The sequence below is a fragment of the Nuphar pumila genome, chromosome 3, assembly GCF_984573655.1.
Source record: "Nuphar pumila chromosome 3, dmNupPumi1.hap1.1, whole genome shotgun sequence".
Lineage (NCBI taxonomy): Eukaryota > Viridiplantae > Streptophyta > Magnoliopsida > Nymphaeales > Nymphaeaceae > Nuphar > Nuphar pumila.
The window spans coordinates 1,450,281-1,468,686 of record NC_143251.1 but is presented as its reverse complement, the minus strand read 5'-3'; the positions used below and the strand labels follow the sequence as shown (position 1 = coordinate 1,468,686).

Sequence of the window (18,406 nt, the reverse complement as noted above, 5' to 3'; positions counted from 1 at the left end):
TTCACATCGTTAATTGTTTTAGAATTAGCCTTTATCATTAGTTGTTTCCTTATTTTGATTATCATAACGTCTTACTTGTTAATGGTTGCATTCACTTCATCTAGTGGAAAGCAGGGATATTGCTGCCTCCTTGTCCTAATTAAGCTTAAAGGCAAAAAATTATTTTGTTTGTTTGGTTATTAGGTTGATGATGCAATCTCTGCTTCAAAGAAAGCATTCTCAAATGTCCAGAATGATTGGAAGAAAACTAAAGACTCCGGCAAGACATTGGACTGAAGCCTCAATTTTTGACATTTCGATCCTGGCTTTGGGCTTTTGCTATTGTGAGTGAGTGACTCTTGCCACCCAGTAATATCAGTTATGCTTTTTCTTACTCCTTCATACTAGCTAATTCCTATAATTGATTTGGTACTTGAAAGATTCCTTCATACTAGCCAAGTTTTCCTTTCTTTACCAGGGATTCTTTGGAGAATAACTCTAATAAGCACCTACCATCTGCTAAACACTTCCTCCAAGAAAGGTGATCAAGTGAATAAAGCGAGAAGAGTTGAAAATGGTAAAAGTTGGCATGCCATTAGTCAAGTATGAAGTGTTTTGTTATGCATAGTTGTTGATTCATGTGTATGGTCAGTGTGAAAGGTTGACTTTGATTGAACATCTTATCAGTTGTTGTCATCGGTTTGTTATCATGCTACTAACTTCAATTTTTTTTTTATAAATGTTGCTCTAAATTTTTTGGGGAAATTATAGTGGCACATCTTGTCTTCATTATGAGCAAGCCACCTACCCTGTCGAAAATCAAATAACCATGTGACAGTTCTTGAAAAGCATCAAGTAGGTGCTTCTATTAGTTTCTTTTGTATGTTATGAAGCTAACCCACCTGTCAAAACTTTTTTTAACAGATCATATGCATCCAGAAAATGGTAACTAGAATCTTTTGTTTTGGGTGATCTCATGGATGACTTGTTTTATAGGTACACCGCTACAACAATACTTGCTCTTCTCCAGGAAGTTGCTCAATTTCCTGGTGTAAATATTGATTGAAATAGATTCAGAGCTGATGTCCTCACCGTGCTGCCACTCAACAAGATGCACTGGAAATGGACAGGAAGTTTGGTGTTATGTGAGAAAATCTAATTTCATGGTCACCATCTGTGGATAAATGTTATATCATAGTTTTTGGTTCTGATCTTCGACACTTTGCTCTTGAAGTGACTTGCAAGAACAAGACCCAAAACTAACAATGAGGATTTCAAGGTCTTTAGCTTCTGCACATTGATGTGGTGTTCTTTTGATCAAAACTAAATGGCTCCCAAGGGGGTATAGTTTTTTTACAGTCAGATGAAAAACTGCCAATGGAGACTTGAAGCCATCCTTGGGGGTTAAGGTTGACCTGGGTAAGCTGTGCAGTAGTGATGATGGATGTTTGTAAAGATAGCACATAAGATGTAACAGGATGAAGGTGGCATTGTTTTCTTAATTCAACTAGTTATCCACAAATGTCGTGCATTGACTTCTGTGTGATTACTGAAAACATTGCTACGGCATTATTTTTTATGTTAAAGTATCTTCATTCTTATCCTCTGTTTCCAAAGATATTGTGTTTTTCTATCAGTGAATTGCCAGAATTTCTTGGTGGTACTTGTACGTGTCTTGATCAAGCTGGATGCATGAGGTCTGATAAAGGTTCATGGAAAGACCCAAATATATTAAAAGTCTTATTGATTTTGTTTATATTCCATGTAAACCTTTAACGATTGTTATCTTTCTCACAGTTGTTTTAACTCCATATGTTTGAGATTATGACTTGCCTGTGATTGCTGGCTTATAGATGGTTCTTAGTGGGGAAGCGCAGTGTGCCAGACAAATTGTTACTGTTTCAAATGCTGAAGGAAAAGTAATTGCTTATACAAAGCCAAGTTACCCACTGGTGTGTCCTGAGGCAAACTTTTCCTTTTTAGCAGAAACAAGTTTGGCTATTCTTATATCATTTGGTGTGGCAGTTACAAAATTTATTTTGTTTCATGGTTGGATCAGATGAAGGGAGGCGATACCTCAACTGCAGAGTCAGGATCTGAAGCTGAAGAGATAGCTTCGCCAAAAGTCATAAGGAGCTACATGTCAAATGTGCGGTTGACTCCAGTTCGTGAAGAAGTAGGTTTCCTTTCTGTTGGAATATAATGCGATGTTTAGTTGATGTATAGAAAACATAGCTGATGCTGATAAATCACTAGGAATGATCATGCATATGATTCTCTTAAAAGCAATTTTCTAGATAACATATGATCATGCATATATATATATATATATATGTGTGTGTGTGTGTGTGTGTGTGTGTGGACTTCTTCAAACAATTCGATATTATATACATACTTATTCATGTATACAAGCACACACCCTTCCAGACAGTCATGTGGCAATGATGATGCCAGAAACGGCAGAGTCAGCATCTCAGTGAAGGGTGTCACACCATCTATCAATATCCACCCTTCTTGCAGCCAGTAGATTCACACCAGTACACTTGGTACCAAACCCTTTCAATCTTAAACCTAATTTGACAACAAAAAAAGGCCCATTGACCACAACTTTGGAACTTGTTAGATCATTGTAGACATCACATGAATTTTGGGAACAATTTCTTTATCAATTAATATCTTTGTTATAATCTAGAATCTTTGTTTTCTCTGCAGGGGATGAAATGACTCGAGTCTTTTGGCAAATGATCAAGGACAAGGTGACCAGTGATGGGCATCTTTCATAATTGGATTTCCTCTTCATAACATTTCTCAGTTTGTCAGTCACATTGTCTAATTGTAGTACTTTGATGTATATTACAGCTAATTTTTCCTTTCCTTGAGCTGGACAAAGTATTTTGACCTTGGGCTTCCTAATCGAGATGCTACTGATGACAAAGTTACTATTGAGAGTGCTGAAGCTACTCTGAAGTAATGTTCATATTCTTCACGTTCTCTCTCCTCGTCATTCACTTAGTTTATTGTTCTGTGCATAGCAACTTATGCAGGGGGCATTAGGTTTTAATGAAACTTGAAAGCCATTCTTTGTCTGTTGCTTAACTTGTTTTTTATTTATTAATTGAATCAAAGAAACCTTCTTGGGATAAGTTGCTGATCTTTTTAATTTCCATGTTTTCTTACATACTTTTTGAGTAAACTTGCACCTAGGAATCTCCATTGTAGAGGTAATTCAAAGGCAATTTCTACCTCTCTTCTTCAAAAACTGCTTATTTGATCTCATAGTTGTGAACCTCGGTGTTCCAATGTTGACATGTCTTATCTTCAGGTATAATGTAGCTATCAAGTGTGCAACTATAACTCCAGGTATACATCTACTGTAATTTGCACAATTTGTTATTTAAGTCAGTTCATCTTCATCTTTTTTTGCATAGCTCTGTCTTTACCAGTTAATGCATGACATATGAAGCCCGTGTCAAGGAGTTCAACCTGAAGTCGATGTGGAGGAGTCCAAATGGAACTATCAGGAATATATTGAATGGTTAGTGATACTCTGCCTTCTTTTTGAAAAATTGAAATTGGTGATTCTCATTCAAGCGGTTCTTGCTTCAGGCACAGTTTCCAGAGAACTAATTATTTGCAAAAACATCCCAAGTCTTGTTCCAGGTATGGAAGATTTTTTTTTTTGTATACGTTTTTTTTATGTGTTCTTTGTCTATACACAACTTATATAATTTGTACAACGAGAAAAAAAAATCGATATTTATATTTCAAACAATTTTTTTTTTTATTTTTTTTAAAATTTTACGATGGATTAGCGACGAATATGTATCCGTCGCTAAAATTCAGCAAAAATTCAGGCACAAAATAGCGATGCAATTTAGTGGCGGATATTATCCGTTGATAAATTGTAGCGATGGATTAGCGACGAATTTATATATGTCACAAATACAAAATCAATCGTTATTTAGCGACGAATTGTGACATTCGCTAATCCCTCACAATTTAGCGATGGAAGTAGCGACAGATTTTTTCTGTCGTTAATTAGCGACCGGGAAATTACGATGGACGTTATCCATTGCTAATCTGTCACCTATCCGTCGCTAACAATTTTAACGACAAATTAGCGGCGGATAATGTAATTCTTGTAGTGGATATCGACTCACTCCTGGATCACATTTTTACAATGGAAAAATAGTATTGTTTAAATCACTGAATTTTGTGTTTTGTCAACTGTTGATTTTTGAAGCATCAAAAAGTTCTACACACGAGTAGGATTTCAGCCATTTAAAAGTTGATCTTCACTAAATAAATGATACAAGTTAGATTTCAGCAATTTAAATGTTGTTCTTCACATCTGAGGAGTCCGGTTCGATCACATCAATGAAATTTCAATAAAGGGTATGAAGATAGGGATGACATTGGGGATGAGTGGGAACCGATTTGTCTTTTCTGCCACAAGAAAACTCGAGTTCCCCGCTTGAAAAGCTAAAAGATTTCTCCATATTAAATTAATGCCTTTTTTTTTCATTTGTTACGGTTGGTGACTTCTTCCGCGCTATTTTTAGCCTCTTGCAGTCACCGTTCTAGTGGTATAAAACTAAAATGGAATAACACGCAAGAAGGTATAATGTGGTTCAGTGAGAATGATCACATTCCTCTATTAACGTGTGGAGGAGGTTTCCACTGATATAGAAAATCGGTTACATGATTTTGGAAGAAATTCATTATCAACATATTTCCTTAAGGATCTCTTTGAATCAAGGTAATTGAAACACTAGAAGATTTGATATCTTTCTGATTTTTTGTTTCCCTTTCTGATAAATCTTTGCAGCTGTTGGTGTTTATCTGTTTGACACCAACTTTCTTAATGAGTTTTGGGGCTGTATCGACCTCGGTGAGAGCTCCAGAATCTCGTACTCTAACAGCCCCCGCAAGCACAATGTGTGGGAGAGTACATTGAGCTTGGATCTGAGATCAACAAACTGAGCAGCTGTGAGAGTTTTGGTGTGGATGTCTGCAACTTGATCTTTTGTAGAGATGTACTTGACAAGCAATTTTGTCTCGAACTAAATGCACGTCTATTCCGATATTCTTACTGTGAGGATGGAAGACTGAATGAGCTGACAAGTTGCACCAACATTGTCACACCAAAGGATGGGTTCCGGCAGGTTTGAAACACAAGTTCATGAAGAAGAAATCTGAGCTATATGACTTCTTTTGTTGCATTGGAGTGCAATATTTAGATTCAATACTGGAGTGAGCCACAGCCTGCTGTTTTCTCAAGCTCCATGAGACAAGATTGGGCCCAATGAACACCATAGGCCCCGGTGGATTTCCTGTCATATGAGCATCCAACCCAGTCAGCCTCCATAAAAGCATTGATAGTGAAGTTTGGTGATGGAGAAATGGAGAATTCATAATCAATAGTATAAGTTTCGTAGAATCTGTTTCACCGCTTGCCAATGTTTGGTAGTCGGATGAAGCATGTATGAAAGACCTTGTTAATTAGGTAAAATAAATTCGGTTTACTAATAGTAATATACTAAAGAGAGCGCACGATACTTAGATATAAAGATGTATCTTCAGAAAATTTGGTGAAAGTACCATTGACAGGCAGAGGAGTGGCCACAGGTTTAGCTTCCACCATATTCCAATATATATTTTGTTTGTGATAAAACTAGGCCAGATTCATTCTGTGGCTTCAATACCCAAAAAGAAATGAAGTGGCACTAAATCTTTGAAAGCAAATTCAAATCCAAGTTGAGTAATGAGTTCTTTAACCTTCTTGCTAGAGTTGTCATCAACGTAAGCACATAAAATACTATTTGAGGTGCATTGAAAATAAAAAGCTGTCTTTGATTTTGTAAACCCAAGTGAAAGGAGAAAAGACCTTAATTGTTGGAACCAGACTCTAGGCCCCTGTTTCAAACCATAAAAGGCCAACTGCATGAAAACTTCTCGTTCAAGGAGCCATGTAAAAAAGCATTGTTGACATTAAGTTGTTTAATAAATTAGCCATTAGAGACAACATTAGTAAGGGCCTCTCGCCTTTAGCTACCAATCGAGCTTTATAGTGCTCAAGACTATAATTCATTTTTCTTTTAGTCTTGAAGATCTATTTGCACCCAATCACATGTTAAGTAGGATTTGGTGGCACGAGGATCCAAGTCTCACTCCTGAGTAAAGCATCAAACACGATTTCCATATCATTTTTTCAATTTGAATTTTTATTGGCTTAAGTAAAACAAGTGGGCTAACGGTCTTGAATATATATATATATATATATATATATATATATATATATATATTCTCAAAGTAAAGCAATGGGAACCAAAATGAGAGGCAAGAAAAACTCGTGGTTTTAAGGTACCATCCATGAATCAAGTGATCATAGGATGGGTACGAGTGAAAGGAAGGGCTGGTCTGGTCAAGGTTTGGTGAACTATGGTCACCCCTGAGACGTTGATGAGTGGGCACCCGGAGAAGGAGACACTTCAAGAGTGGGCAAGCTGGTTGATGGTGTAGGACAAGAGAGGCGGAATAGGAGACTCAATGGGGGGACCACCAGTAATGGGGATAATGACAGGAGAGTTGTTCGACACATTTTAGGAACTAGGAGGCACTTGGACAATTTCATATTTAAATGGAAAATGAAATTCGTTGAACACAACATTTCGGGAAATATATAATCTCCCAATCTTGGGTTTAGATAAAAAAACAACCTTTATGGATGTTGTTGTAGCCCAAGAAAATGCACATGATAGATTGAAAATCCAATTTGTGTTCGAGACAAGGATAACAAGGGCAACAAAAGGTCTTAAGAAACTTGTAGTCAGGTTCAGTTTTAAAAAGTCTTTGCAAAAGAGTTTTGTTGTGAGTGATAACAGAGGGCAAACCGTTGATGAGGTAAATTGCAGTGGAGAATGCATGGTAGGCAGACCAGCTTGAGCTAAAAAGGATAACTCGGTGTCAACCACATGCCTGTGCGCTCAGCCGAGTCATTTTGCTTGTATGTGGACAACCACACGATGATCAATGCCAATATTGGCTAAGAAATTTGAGACATTACAGTACTTGCCTCCCCAATCTGATTGAAGATTTTTTTTTCTGTCCAACCAAGTTTTCAACTTGCTTTTGAAATTTTTGAAAAATACTAAGAACTTTAGACTTTTGGTTCATTAAAAAGTCCAAGTATACTTGGAGTAAGCATTTATAAAACTCACGTAATACTTAAAGCCATTGGAAGACGTTATTGGGGTTGGTCCCAAAACATCATAATATATCAAACCTAGTGGACTACGGGATCATTCAAAGATTTAGAGAAAGAAAGACTATGATTCTTCCCTCCATGGCAAGCATCACAAACAACATGAGAATAAAAATGTTCAAATGGCAATAATATGAACTATTTTAAATGATAGGTGACCCAGCCCTTGATACCACGTGTCAAGAGAGGCCTTTTCTCTAACCAACGCCTCTTTATTCTCCTCTTTGCCACATGTTCAGAGCTTGTAAAGACCATGTTCAATCGTCCCTTGTAACAAAACTTTTAGTGACATTCAATCCTAAGGGTGAAATTTGAAGGCAACATCTGTTGAAAAAAAAAATGTGTGGCCTACATATGATAAGTCACACATTATATGTTGTCTATATATGGTTTAAGCTCTCTTTATGTGATGTAATTCAGTTAAGCCATGTGATATTTCACATGGTGTGGTGTTATTATGTGAAGAGACATCTTATTCTCGTTTCTATCAATTTTCAATTCTATGATAGACTGAATTGAAAATAAACTTAGTTGGTCCTCAAACCATACATAGTGACATTCTCTTCAGACTCTTCATCATCATCAAGAAAAATCAGTCTCTCTCTCATAAGGTTTTGAGAAAGGCAAGGCCACGTATAGAGGTTCTGAAAGATCGTACTCGTTAAAGATATATCAGAGCACTAATGAATTTAGGTACACTTTCACATCAAGATTTGGTTTTTGTTTTGCTTTCAATGATTTAGCGCAAACAAGATTAACGATCCATTTGATTTTTCAATCAATTCAATATCATCGTCTTTCGTAAACTTATAAACTGATAATAAATTTCTAGAGATCTTAGTGTAACGCCCCAAATTTCAAACTTGCGAACCTTTTCAGAAAAATAGGCAAGAGACTAGAAATATCTCTTTCCTTCAGAGTTTGTTTATGAAATCAGCGAAAGATTTTTCTTTTGTTAAATCAGAAGGCAAGCTAACAACTTTGGGCACGTTAGCTAAAAGAACCAAAACTCACAAAATTTTGGTATCCTAAAGAAAATCTGATACAAACCCAAAGCGTTCAGGACGCGAGCTAAGAGCAGGAAAAAGAAGTCTTGAAGCCATCTTACAATCGCACCATCGCCCGTAGTGTACCTAATCATCACTTGTACCCATAGAATGGGTTAGTTTTGCGAAAAACTAGTAGGTGCACAAGAGAGATCACAGAAAACTGAATTAAGTACATTTAGATTAGTATGTTGAGCAATTTAAAGCAGATATGCAGTTAAACAGGTAAGCAGTGCAAACGAGTAAGTAGTGCAAGCGGGTAAGTAAGTAGTGCAAATGGCAAAACGTAGCAAGATGATTCATTTGATCGTAGGTTGTGAACCACCACGCAACTAGCTTGTTCTCGTTATTAGAACAAGGTCTCTACATTGAATCATTATCAGGACATTGTTTGTCGCCCTCACTACTTCTAACAAACGCTTGTTCTGAACCACCTTAAACTATTCTCATCTCTCAAGGCCTTACGCGGCCAACTGTCACCGGTTATGACTCACTAAGGCGTCATACTTTCTTAGAAAAGTCCACTCTTCCGTAGAAGGTCAAAAACATGATCACTATCACAAATCGCTAACGATCTGATTCTCACATCTGAGTCCAGCATATAATAATGCTAAAACAGAAAGCCGAAACTATGAATTCATAGTTGGCTATCACAAACAATCTTAGAAGAGCATCACAGCTCACCATAACTTTTTATAGTAAGCAAAAACACAAGCTCCACGTCGGATCACTCGGTTTGGGAGATATACGACCTGAAAAGGAATTTCTGCCCTAGAGGGTATACCTAGTCTTGGACCATACACTTCCTCACAGGAGTTCACCGTCTTTGTGACTACCCATTCGTGGATAGTGTACATCCTCACAGAGAATCTACCACTCTAGTCGGGTCACCTGATCTTGATCATACATACCCCCACAGCAAAACCTTTGGGAAACCGGTCCCCAACAAATGTCATATCCAATGAAAATCATTGTGATACACACATCAACACAAATGACCGCTCTCAGGGTCGATAGCCACTATTACAATCAACAAGATCAACGCCGGATCACCTGGTCTGGAAAATGTATAACCTCACAAAGAATTACCGTCCTAGATGGTATACTTGGTCTTAGACCCTACACTTCCTCACAGGAGTTCACCATCTTTGTGGCTACCCGTTCATGGACAGTGTACTTCCTCACAGGGAATCTACCACTCTAGTCAGGTCACCTGGTCTTGATCATACACGCCCTCGCAGATAATCCTTTGGAGATCATGTCCTCAACAGACACCCTACTCAGTGATACATGCATCAATACAATTGACTGCTCTGAACAATTGACCTCTCTTGGGTCAGAAACCATCAATATGGGTACAAGCACGTATATCAACAATATGCATCGTATCACTCCACATGGTAAAACAAAACACACGATCACCCATTCCTCCAATAAGGTTCCATGAACCATGAACATATTATCGCATACTTCTAACATTTATTATCACATGGCATAACAATCACATCACACAGAAGCATATAATCCTACGCATCATATTATTGCCACAAAGAACATTACAATCCTCCAATAGAACCTCAAAGCATGCGTAAACGACACATGAGAACATGCAGATATGGCAATCCAGTTGATTCTATAGGCGAAGAGTAACTAACTCTATCTGACAGCCAAACAAAACAACTGAATAAGACAAGCACTCATAACAATGCTCGTAAAACATACAATTGTCATCAAATGGCTCAGTCCATCAACAAGCAATTAAATTAATCGTAAAGCATAAATCATTGCATCACAAGCCATTCATAAGCAATTATACGACAACAGTTATATCATAATATGTAAGCAACTTATAAGACAAGCAGCAACATCAATCTTAGTTATCATCAGTTCGTAGATTACGAGTTGTATGCAATCACATCAATCATAAGAGATGCAAGCCAACAAGTGCTACGCTATAATAAGCACAAAACAGTTCGACCAAGGGATAAAGCAAGTCACATGCTAATATGTAGCAACTGGCATAATGCTATTATTATAAGCATTTAACTAGTATGAGAAGCTACTTATTACTCCGCAAAGAACTACGTAAGCAGTTTAACCAACTAGAGTAACACCTTGACAGGCGTGCATAGCTCAACGAGTAGCATACTGAACTACCGAGCAAGCAATCAACTAGTGTGAACAGACTTTATGTTTCGATATTACTGGCCTGTGGGTACGCGCAGGGAAAACGTACAAACAACTGAGACTAGTTCGGGCGTTTGCGGATGTATACGATTGACGGCTCGGGTCACAGAGCGCGAGTGGGATTCGTTGTAGCTGCAAATATGTGATATTATCATGCAACCCAAACAAAAACAAAAGCAAAGCGAAGACTAGACTTCTCTGATACATAGGGCTGAGGCCAACCATCCCAATTGACTCGAAAAAAGGATGGGGCAGGGCCAAATGACCCTTGCCCCCCAAAGAGGGACGTAGTCAATGCGAGCTCATGACTCATGCTTACTAGGAATTCCTCGTTGAAGACCAACGATTGCAATGATCTATCCCTATTACGATGTAGTTTCCGAAGATTACCCAAGCTTGTCGGCCAAGGGTATACACTCGTGCACAAAGGGCAGGGGGCCATCAGCCCCTACTGAAACAGAAAAAGGAGCAGGGGCCTTCGGCCTCTGTTGGAACAATAAAAGGGGCAGGGGGCAGGGGCCAAAGGCCCCTGCTAGAACAATAAAAAGGGCAGAGGCCTTCAGCTCCTACTGAAATAAACAGGGCAGGGGCCGATGGCCCCTGCCGGAACATCAAAAAGGGGCAAGGGTTGATGGCCCCTCCCAGAAAAATGAGCAAAAGGAAAGAGGCACAGGGGCCAACAGCCTTCCTGCGGCTTTTGGAAGCGGAGGCAGGGGCCAAAGGCCCCCGATCGACGTGCTAAGCAGGGAAACGAGACAGAGGTCAAAGGCCCCTGTCAGTTTCTTAGAGGAACGGGAAGCAAGGAGGAGGGGGCTCGGCCCCTCCCTTGTCGTAGCAAAGAGCAGGGAGGGTTCGTGCCCCTTCCCTGCTAAAAAGGGGGCACAGGGAGGGGGTTTGACCCCTCCTGTGGCCACACAGAGAGGTGAGGGAGAGAGAGAAGAGACAGGAGAAGAGGGGAAAAGGGGGGAGAAAAGACAGACGAAGAAGAAGAAGAGGGACGAGAGGAGCATACCTGAAGGTCGTCGAAGCAAAAGGCGATGGCGGTGGGTCATCGGCGCCTTCGCAGCCGAGAGAAGGAGGTGGTCGGTAGTGAGTCTGAGGGGTCATCGGGTAGAGAGGCGTCACCGACGAGTCACAGAGGGAAGGTTGTCGCCGGAAAGGGTGAGCTCCGATGGTGTTGTTGTCGGTGGGTGTGCTTGTCGACCATGACTGATCGACGCATGGGGAAAGAGGGAGAGTATCGGGGAGAGAGAATGAGAGAGGAAGAAGGGGGTGGGGTTCTCTTTGAAACCCCTGCCTCGCTGTCTTCAAAAGACACAGGAGGTGGTGCCTCTATTTGGGTCTGGGTCGGGTTTGGGTCCGGATCCGACCCGAATCCAAGTTTAATTTTTTTTTCAGGATCTTACACTTAGAGATGTAAAATATCATTTAAGTGAAATGAACATGCACCATAATGAAAAATTGAAGAACTGATTAGATCATTAGCCAAACCTTTGCCACTACCTATTTTAACCATGTCCTTGCCATGATAGTTCGATTGTATAGCAAGATAGATTAACTCATTTGTGACACGATGGGTGGCACCTAAGTCAGGGTACAAGAGTTGTCATAAACCTTAGCATTCTATGCTTGGTATAGGAGAGCATATTGAGGACATTGACGACGAGCCACATGCCCCGGAGAGTCACATGCCTAGCAAATGATTTTTACATTCTGATTTGACTCGTTCGAGTTCTGACCATCACCATTGGATCAATCATTTTAGTTTTGAGACCTGTCATAGAACCGACCTCTGCCACAATAGTATCCTTTGCCCCTATCCTGTTTCTAATAGTTATCTCGTTGATTATAATTTTGACTCTTGTTATAACCACCTGAACTGCATTAATTCTACACTGGGATAGGTTAGCGGCAACGTTCAAATCTTCACAAAAAATTTGGTTGCATCATATGCGCCGCTAAGCAACAGACTATGCAATTCCTCAAAAGAGAACTCTTCCTTTCTAACAACAATTGGCATCTTAAAGGAGTTATACCCTGCTGGTAGCCCTCTCAGCAAAAGGAAGATTAAATCCTCATCACTCACGGGTTTTGACGCTATGCCAGCTTATGAGAAATAAGTTTTGCTCGCTGAAAATACTCGTCGAAGGACAAATTTTTTTTCTTTAAGGTTTGCAACTGCTCTTTTAGTTGCATGCCCCTTGACCTGGAATGGGCGTGGGAGTCTTTCAAGGCACACACTCCTCTGGACGTTGACTGGCCAATAACTTTGTGGACGACTTCAGTTAGGAAAGAGATTATCCGAGTTGATCTTGTTTTGACAACTTATAAATTTGGGATTGATTTCATATTGAGTTCCTAGTTTGAAATATTCAGGACAGGGTTTGGGACCATCTACAATCCCTCGTAAAGATCATAGGTTTTCTTAGGAGGAACTGTATATACATAAGAAGTAATTTTCTGGGTTCAACTTCGTGGTCAGGAAATATTGCAAGTTTGAAGTGGAAGGAATAGCAAAGGCAAAAATACCTCCAACTTGTGGGTTTGAACTGACTATGGCTACGGTAGGATGAAAGGCAGCAATGAAAGAAAACAACACTCGGAGAAGTCATGGTGCAACAGATGCACACAACAGCACTGATCTGATCTCCTCCGCAGCACACTCGAACAGGATCAACCAAACAACAAACACACTCTTTTCTTGGCACCAGGATAACTCTAACCTTGCAAAGAATAAGGTGGGTTCTAATATCAAAAAATGGTATCATACGCAAGAAGGTGTTGGAGTTTGCTTGAATCAACATACAGAGAAAGCGTACCTGAATACGTATTCGCTGATGCCACAGAATGTGAGGGAGGGTATCTGGCGTTCTCCTCATCCGGTCGATGCCCACAATGAGCACAGGCCTTAGGTCGAAGGAGAGCAGGACCCTATACCATGCAAACCCAAATGTGGAATTTAGGTAGGCCATTGTCATAAATCTCTCATCATCTTCGTAGCAGTCAACCCCCTTATATAATGGGGAAAGAGGCAGTTACATACGTAACTGCCGCCCACTATCTCCCCATTATGTGGTCCACTAATGTGGCTCACTAATGGTGTCAAACCGGGTCACCCAAATGGGTTGGACCTAGATCCGTTATGTCCAACATTCTCCCACTTGACCCATTAACACCAAAAGTGCACTAAATCGAGGATTATACCGTTATCTCGATTTAATTCTTCATGTGGGTTCACATGCTACTCTTTATCACAAGGATGAATCATATGAGTCATAGAGATGAATACTCCTTTATGAAATGTCATATTCTCATGTATTATACTATAATTTACCTTCAGTGCTTAAGCATATTGAAATTACCTTTATGAATAGGTTGGTCTCTTACCTATTCCTTTATTGGTCCTTTAATATTGTTATTCTGTTATTCTCTCTAACCCATATGAGATATTCTTTATGCAAAATCAACAATTTACAAAGCCATAGAGAATCAAATGTGATCACATAATGTATTGTCATACATAAGAATGAATCAAAATGACTCATCCCGTTTACATGTTGGGAATACAATCCCAGTGATAGCCCTTTAGTAAGAGAATCTAGAGTCATTTTCTTCGTCTCAATTGTATCAATACATACCAGATGATTCTCAGTTCGTTCATTAACAACAAAGTATTTTAACTCTATGTGTCAACACGAGATTGATTTCTTGTTGTTATTTGAAAAAGAACATGACTACTTCATTATCTCAAAAAGATATTTAGTGGTCTCTCAATAGAGTCCACAATCCCAAGATCCATAATGAAGCTTCTTATTCAAATGGCCTGAGATAAAATTTCGTATAAAATCAATAATTTTTGTCACAATGGATTTCAGAAATTTCTTCAGTTCTGCAGTGAGAGATAACACCTCAAATATTCTGAGCCACTCAAGATTGCAAAAGCAACAGGCTAAGATTATTTGAATACTCCCACTTCTCATGGACATCATTTTGAGCGCTCCCACTTCTCATAGACAACCTTCAAAATGGTTGTTCTATTCTTCGTATGAGTGGAGGATAAATCACTCTATACGAGATTTATATTGAAAAGGTAAATATGAGACCCCTTATTATTCATCTTTTTTAAGACAAGCATAGTTGAGTCATTATCGTTCCACTTTGGTGGAAACGACAATACTGATAGTTGCTCTGTCTTTTCAATTCTCAAGGAATTGACTTCAGTTAGTGAAACTAGCAGATCATATAACCAGAGGCAATTCAGCATTGTACCTTTGGGTACGAACATGCTTCATGGGCTGAAATACACATCTACTATAACACCTTGTGTGAATTTGGAACACAACAACCTACCTTTGGGTAGAATCGATGTTTTATAAACTCACATATAATCATAATAACAAATCCTAATACGGTCCAAAGAATCCTTAATCAACACGACTCAAATCACTTTGGTGATAACATAAATCCGTCAATCAAGATCTTTTACCAAAAAATATATTCGTATTATGGAGCATGCCCATGCACACATATTAATGCTTGTATATTCATGACAAGATATACTTCATATCGTCAAAAAATACAAGTTCATGCTTTCACTTATATGTATAAACTAATTTTGATGATAAAATGTCATGAATTTAGTCATAATTAATGCTTAATGCTTAAAACCATCATGCATGACTTAACCAACATGGAACACCTAAATTAATATGCATGTCATGCTTTCTATACAATAAACACTTTATAAAGCATGAAAAATAACTAAAACAAGTTCATATGGGTAAAACCTAGAGTCCTCAAGCAGAAATTAGTCTTATACGACCCCGAACCGGTCTAAAAATACTCTAAACCGGTCTGAAACGACCTCAAACCGGTCATCAAAGGGTCTGAACCGGTACCAAATATGAACAAAAGTTCATAAAACCCTATAATCGTATGCCAAAATCCTTGTATTTTCTTATATTTATGAAAACAGAGTCTTAGCATCTCAAAATCGGTGATAAACTGAAAAGAACCAATCAAAAATGGCTTAGAACTGGTTTCGAAAGGGGCCGAATCAGTCCCTGATCTGGTTCAGGCCAAATAGTGCCTAGACCCTGCTGGATCCAGGTCTGAACCAGTTCAAACTGGATCTAGGTCAGACCCGATTTTAACTGGATCTGAGTCGGACCCGGCTTTAACCGGATCCAGGTCAGACTCGATATGAACTGGATCTGGGTCTAACATGGTACTAACCGAATCTGGGCCTCCTGATTAGATCCAGAACCCGAATACCTGATGGGTCTGAATCATAATCCGATCCGAATAGATCTGTATCTCAAAACACAGTTCAATCGGATTGGACCAGACCCGAAACCAAATGGGTCTGGATAATAACCCGATTGAAAACTGAATCTAGGCTTCCTAATAAGACCCAGACCTGAATACCTGATGGGTCTGGATCACAAACTGGTCCAAAATATTTTAGATCTTGATCCAGTTCAACCGAATCAAACCAGACCCGAAACCAAATGGGTTCGGCTTTGATCCAACCGGGTCAGATCTGATCACCGACCCAGACCTCAAATGGATCCCGATCCCTTAGGAGATCAGATCCTAAACTCGTTCCAAAATAACGGTTCTGACCCAAAACCCTGACCCGATACTAAATGGGTCTGAGTCTACATGATCTGACCCAGACCTAATGCCTTATGGGTCCGGGTTCGGTCCTGGGATAAAACCGCAGACCGGATCCAAGGTAGATCTGAATCCTAGATATGGATTTGGCCCCAAAATGGATCAGACCCAGACCCGAACACCAAATGGGTCTGGGTCCGATCCTGGGATCGGTTAGCCAATGGATCTAGGCAGACCCGATCCACCAAAATTCAGATATGGATCAGGTATGCCACCGGGTTAGAATATCTGGTCCGCACAGAACCCGATTCTCTTATCGGGAGTTAAAACAGAAACCCGAGGGTTTCTGTTTACACAACCCTCAGAAACCGAAACGGTTTCTCTCCTTCGGATGTTATGGTGACCCACGTCGCCCAGGAGCAAAAACCGGTGACCCATGTCGCCCCACGGTGACGTGCCAATGCAAGGACTGGTGCTCCAGCCGGTTGACCGTCGGCGATGGCGACCCACTGGATGCTCAACGGCTTGACTGAGCAGAGATAAAAGGGTACGACACCAGCAGCGACCCATGTCGCACAACGATGACTCGCATCGCCTGCCGATGACCCACACCGGCGGCCTGCTCACGGCGGAACCTCCATCGACCAAAAAACCCAGCTCAACGGTTGAAGAAGTAGGGAAGAGAAAAGGGGGTTTTCAAACCCCAGATGTCGACCATCCGGCGATCTCCAACCCCAGCAACATATCTCTGGTGACCTCGACATAGGCCGACCACCTTGCAACCCGACAGCGCAGGGGATCTCAGGCGATGACCCATGCGGTCAAGGGACTTCATCGGCGCGATGACCCATTGGTTGCTTCTTCCGACATATCGCTCCACGGCAATTATCCTGATTCCCCGACGATGGTTGTCGACTCTGCAGCCCCATGGCCGAAGAGAAAGGGGGTTTTTAATCCCCAAATTCTATGCATTGCCAGACGGATGTCGACAATCCCCCACCCCACCCCTCAGCGACGTTTGCGACGACGCTTCAGGTGATATACCCAATGACATCATGAGGCAAAAATCTGGCAACCCCCCTGCAGCTCGACGGCCACAGGTAAAACCCTCGATCTGTTTTTTTTTTTAATGAGGGTCATCAAGGCTGCTACCGCCACCGGGTTACGGTTGCTGAGAAAAGCAGTCACCCTACGACGACTGTCACCATTGTTCGGTGACCAACGTCGCCCTACATCGACAAGCAGTCACCATAGGGTGGTTCTGTCACCGATGAGGGTTGTTGCCCCATGGCAACAGTCTGTCGGGAAACTTTGTTGCCCCACGGCGACAGTAGCCATTTACTGACTACCAATGTTGACGAGCTGCCGAGAAACACTGTTGCCCCATGGTGACAGTTTTAGTCTGTTGCAGTCACCTCACGACGATAGACTGCCGGAAAAACAATCACCTCACGATGATTGTCGTTGTCAACCTGCGACTTAGGTCGCCCCACAGCGACAATCACAGCAAACGCCAGTAGGCTCGCACGCATCCACGCGCAGCAGTATGTATGATGGTGGGCCCATAACCCATTATTGGAGTTTGCTTGCATCAACATACACAGAAAGTGTAGCTGAATATGTATCCGCTGATGTCACAGAATGTGTGTGCGGGTATCCGGCATTCTCCTCATCTGATTGACGCCCATGATGAGCCCAGGCCTTAGGTCGACGGTGAGCAGAACCCTATACCACGTAAAGCCGAATGTGAAATTTGGGTAGGCCATTGCCACGAATCTCTCATCATCTTCGTAGCAGCCAACCCTCTTATATAATGAAGAAAGATGCAGTTGCTTATGTAACTATCACCCACTATCTCCTCATTGTATGATCCACTAATGTGGCCTACTAATGGTGTCAAACTGGGTCACCTAAATAGGTTGAACATAGATCCATTATGTCCAACCTAAGGTATAACGTGGCTTGGTAAGAATGATTCACCTGCATCCATGGATAGAGCACTAACACTCCCCCCCTCTCTCTCTACTAACGCGTAGAGGAGGTTTTCACTAATATAAAAAATCAGTTAGAGAGAGCTCAATTATCGACACATTTCCTTAAGGATTTCCTTGAATCAACGTCATCGGAGGATTTGTCCTCTTTCTGACTTTCCGTTTCCCTTTCTATGAATCTTTACAGCTGTCAGTGTTTAGCTGTTTGACGCCAACTTTTTTATTGTGTCTTGGAGCTGGATCAACCTTGGTGAGAGGTCCAGAATCTCGTCCTCTAACAAAAACTGTGGGTCCTCCCTAGACCCCAAAGGAGGCCGCTTCTT

At 40.7% G+C, this 18,406-nt stretch overlaps 1 long non-coding RNA gene across 1 annotated transcript; it reads left to right on the top strand.

The window, feature by feature from the left end:
• Window positions 1–1,847: 1,847 nt before the first annotated feature.
• Window positions 1,848–2,104, top strand: LOC149841588 (uncharacterized). Its single transcript, XR_016431193.1, has 2 exons — window positions 1,848–1,931; window positions 2,039–2,104. It is a non-coding gene; the product is annotated as an uncharacterized LOC149841588 (long non-coding RNA).
• Window positions 2,105–18,406: the final 16,302 nt, after the last annotated feature.